Below are 5,069 nucleotides of genomic sequence, written 5' to 3'. Positions count from 1 at the left end.
TTCTAGGAGTAATAATAGATCGAAACCTCTCCTGGAGTCCTCACGTCTCTTACCTAAAAAGGAAACTAGTGATGATAACAGACGTGCTCAGATTTCTTGCAGGAAAGTCATGGGGTGCGTCTGTGAGTGCAATGCTCCAACTCTATAAAGCACTGTTCTGGGGTCTCCTACGCTACAGCTTACCTGTACTAGGTGGGACCGGTAAGACCAACCTCCGAGCCCTCCAATCTGTACAAGCTCAAGCTCTGAGAATTTGTCTTGGCCTTCCGAGGTGTGCATCAACGGCAGCAACAATAGCCATCGCGCATGACCACCCTATCAATACGTATATTCATAGCGACTCCTTACGGGTGCACATCAGGCACTTTGCCCGACTTCCATCGCATCATCTCGCCTCCCTTCCTGCCGCTCGACCTCGTTCAGCGTTTAGCAGAATTATTGCCGCCAACCACGGAAGTTTACCGTCAAACTTCACACATGCAGCACGGCCATCTCTACCGCTGTGGTGCCTGCATCCACTCCAGGCCCTTCTTGTTATTCCCGGCATCAAAAAGAAAACGGAAATGTCATCTATTGCCCTCAAACAAACCGTCCTTTCATTCTTACATGAAAAACACAACGAACGCACTCACGTTTACACGGACGGTTCTGTCTCCTGTAATAGTTCAGCTGGAGCAGTGGTACTTCCCGCTCAATCTGTCACTATCAAATTCAAGACGTCTCACGTTACATCATCAACGGCTGCAGAACTCGCAGCTATCCGTGCTGCTCTGGAGTTTATAGGTCCCAATTCACCACATTCATGGTCCATCTTTTGTGATTCAAAGGCAGCTCTCCAGTGTCTGCTGTCCCCTTTCAACCACGGACCAAATGTACAATTAGTCGCAGACATCCGACTACTCCACCATTACGCAATCGACAAGGGACACAACATCATCTACCAGTGGATACCGGGTCACTGCGGAATTTCGGGGAATGACAGTGAGGATGACGCTGCCCGGTCGGCCCATGATGGTGCCCAGATTGTACCCATACCGCTGTCAAGAACAGATGCAGCCACAAGTCTTCGCTCCCTCGCACTCGAGCTTACGCTAACTCTGTGGAACACCAGCGAATTCACGAACACACGTCTTCACAGATTGGATCCAAGTTTGCAACTCCGTCTTCCACCAGGGTTGCCACGAGAGGAAGCAACACTTCTGTGCCGCCTATGGCTCGGCGTGGCATTCACGAACTCATATTCCTTCCGTATTGGAATGGCCGACAGCCCTGCTTGCGACACCTGCGGCTGCGAAGAGACGATCGCGCACCTCCTCTGTGACTGTCCACGTTACAATGTGGAAAGAAAAGTGCTCGTGACCGTGCTCGAAAAACTGGACAATCGCCCCTTCACAGAAGAGAAAGTTCTAGGACACTGGTCCAGACGAGTTTCGGCACTCAAGGCCTTGAGGGCCGTGCTCAAGTTCTTAAGGACATGTGAATTGTGTGAACGACTTTGACTATTGTTGCGCGTAACATCGCGTTACTGTGTGCATTTTTCTTGTTTTTTTTTCTTCTCTCTTCCTTCTCCTTTTATTCCCTTTACCCCTTTCCCCAGCACAGGGTAGCCAGCCGGTATTTACACTGGCTAACCTCCCTGTCTTTCCTTCCCTTTTGTCTCTCTCTCTCTCTGACACCCTCGCTCTCTTCCCTTACGTTGCCAGGACAAACTTCTTTAAATTATCTTCTTTTCCTCCAGCTATGTAGAAGAATGGAACCTCATCCCTTTCCATCATCTGAACCCTCTTGAAGCAATCTAAACTCATGTCATTAGCATTTCCTAAGCAACATTCCTGTTTTGCGCTATTTTTCTTCCTTTCCTAAGTTTTATATTTTGCAATTCTGCCTTTTGTACACGCATTTTTTATGTGTTACCTTGCCCCTCCTGCTTAGGCCACACGGCGTGCAGTATGATGTAAATAAATAAATAAATAAATAAATAAATAAATAAATAAATAAATAAATAAATAAATAAATAAATAAATAAATAAATAAATGCCAATGTCACGAACGCAGGATTGCATCCCAGTTTGTGCGGTCAGGGCGGATGTACATCGCAATCATGTCGGAGAGGGTACGATGAAAACGCTCCGTCAAGCCGTTGGTCTGCGGATGGTAACTGGAAGTCATATTGTGAATTGTGTTTGAGGCGCGCAGAGCTTCGGTAAGGATAGAAAATAGGAACACTTTGCCACGGTCGCTAAGGGGAACGCGCGGAGCGCCATGGCGTAAGAAAATGTTGTGTATAAAGAAAACGGCGACTTCAGCTGCGGTCCCCAGCACCAGTAGAACGGGACGTTGCGGTATTTCTGTGTAATGTCCCACTTGTTGAAGTCGCTTACGAGGGCGTAGCTTTGGAGCCAATCCCCTACGTCATCCCCACGTAGACCAGCGAAGACTTGAGGGCCGCGCTGGCGGCTATTGATGCTCACGACGGAAGGCGAAGGCTGCAGTGGAGCAGCGGCATCAGATGTGCCTGGATTCGATGAAGCGAGCATGGCCGGTGGTGTTATGCTGCGACCCGAGCGGAGCTCCATTGAGAACCTGCAAGAGGTCTTGCGGAACGAAAAGCACCGTCCACCACTTGTAGGGAACCGCTTTATCCCAGCCGAGCTCGTGCTGCTACCACGAGGATCAAGCTGTGAAGCTGTTGATGATATGTACATATGAAGATGCACCATGGATAATGATATGTGGGAGATAATGAAGTTGAAAGTCAGGCAAGTGTTGCGCTTACAACACACACATACACACACACACACACACACACACACACACACACACACACACACACACACACACACACACACACACACACACACACACACACACACACACACACACACACACACACACATATATATATATATATACACGAGAAGAAAGGGGGTTAACCGAGGGGCCCGATTTTTATTAGTCATATCATGAGAAGCCAACAAACACTGACACCAAGGACAACATAGGGGAAATTACTTGTGCTTAATGAATGGAATGAAGAAATGATAAATTAATGGAAATTAAAGTGGATGAAAAAACAACTTGCCGCAGGTGGGATCCGAGCCCACAACCTTCGCATGTCGCGTGCGATGCTCTACCAATTGAGCTACCGCGGCGGCGTCTCCCCATCCACTTTCTTGGGTATTTGTGTGTACTAGTAAACCCTGGGAGTGTTCACGTTCTCGTGACGCCTGCGGCAACAAGGACGTTCCACGTCCGCCGCCAAGGTCTGTGAGTGGTGGCGCTGGCTAACACTCCCAGGGTTTACTAGTACACACAAATACCCAAGAAAGTGGATGGGCAAACAGCGCCGCGGTAGCTCAATTGGTAGAGCATCGCACGCGAAATGCGAAGGTTGTGGGTTCGGATCCCACCTGCGGCAAGTAGTTCTTTCATACACTTTAATTTCCATTAATTCATGTTTCTTCATTCCATTTATTAAGCACAAGTAATTTCCCCTATGTTGTCCTTGGTGTCAGTGTTTGTTGGCTTCTTATATATATATATAATGGCTATGTAACAGCCCCGAGCCTAAGTAATTTAAACAAAGAGCGGTAAAAGGCACGATAGGAAATACCACTGGGGAAGCCATATACAAGAACTAGCAGGATGACATCCATAGCCTACGGTTACCATGTAACGTTTTCAAACTGTGCTTTGCCGCAAGCCGCTGGGAAGTAAGTGCACATTTCTTTTTAGCTGCTAAAACTGTTTAAATGTCTGAGCACCCTTACATTCTGGAGGGTGTATGTGCCGCACAAGACACCCTTCTAGCAACCTGAAGTTAATTAAAAAGGTGCGCTTAAAGTCTTCTGCCAACGAGTATAACGGTTTTCGAAATATTCAGTAAAAGCAAGGGTGCAGAAAGGATATTTCGATATCCAATACCCCTCGAGGGTGTTATTTTAGTTACTGTGTATTGATGTTTCCACTAGTTGAAATATATTTTTGCGGACGCAATGGTGAGAAATAGACAAGGACATCAGACGCATAGCCGATTACCAAGCGCTTGCAGAGGACAATCTATCTGCCTTGAAGAACACGTGTAGAACGAGGGACACGCGACGATATTTCCCCGTTTATTTCGCATCATTACAACTAAAGAAAGAAAGAGGGGGGGGGGGGGCTTCGCACGGTGTGTCAGCGAGTGTTTGGATCTCTTGAAAGCGTGAACTGCCACGAACTAAGTAGCGCGAATGATGCCTGAACCCATGGAAATCCAGGCAAGTAACATGGTAAGCCACCTGCCACAGGCTAGGCTAATTATTAAGCGCCAGCATGAAAGCAGGGGGCGTCACCTAACAATCATGACGCCTAGTCAATATAAAAAGAAGTAATCGGCCCTTCCACTGTGTGAAGAAGAATTAGCAGCGAAAGTGTTACGTGTTCTTCTAAAATGACAAAATTATATATGTGCATGACTACACTTATGCAATATATGCTGCTTTGCTGCAGCCGGCGCTCACGTTCCCGGTTCTGTTGGCGTTCCCGCTCGTCACGGGCACGCTGTGAATTTTCGCCAGGTATAGGGGATAGCTACGACGGGCGTTGGCAGCGTCTCTCCGCTGGCGCTGACACTCCCGGTTCCAGTCACATCGCCGCTCTTGACGGGCTCGCTGTGACGGGCCCGCTGGGACACGATGGGCCAGGCTCATCGAAGGGCGCACTGTCGGCCTTAGCGGCTTCCCGCCACAGGCGCGCCTGTTCTCGCTGTCGCCGCCGTCGTCACTCTAGAAGGACGCGTTGGTCCTCTTCCATGTGTACGATACGCGTCCCCTTCATGGAATCTCTCAAGAATAACTGCTGATAAAGTCGCTAGGCGACAGTTACGTCACTCTATAGACGAACACACATTAGACAATACATACCTGTACGTCCATTGCGGCCTTCACACGGACATGGTAGCTGTAGCAGCGCTCCCTCTAGCGGCGGCGAACGAGCGCAGCGTCGATAACGACGGGTCATCAATCACCCGACACGATTCTTGCGACGAGCGCACTAGGATGAAGAATGGGGCCATCCATCATAGAATT

General features: G+C 48.6%; 1 non-coding gene across 1 annotated transcript; it reads left to right on the top strand.

The window, feature by feature from the left end:
• Window positions 1–3,345: 3,345 nt before the first annotated feature.
• Window positions 3,346–3,418, top strand: TRNAS-CGA (transfer RNA serine (anticodon CGA)). The gene has a single exon. It is a non-coding gene; the product is annotated as a tRNA-Ser (tRNA).
• Window positions 3,419–5,069: the final 1,651 nt, after the last annotated feature.

The sequence above is a fragment of the Dermacentor andersoni genome, chromosome 5 (assembly GCF_023375885.2).
Source record: "Dermacentor andersoni chromosome 5, qqDerAnde1_hic_scaffold, whole genome shotgun sequence".
NCBI classification, from domain to species: Eukaryota; Metazoa; Arthropoda; class Arachnida; order Ixodida; family Ixodidae; genus Dermacentor; species Dermacentor andersoni.
The sequence above is the reverse complement of the archived record's forward strand: the minus strand, read 5'-3'. Positions and strand labels throughout refer to the sequence as shown.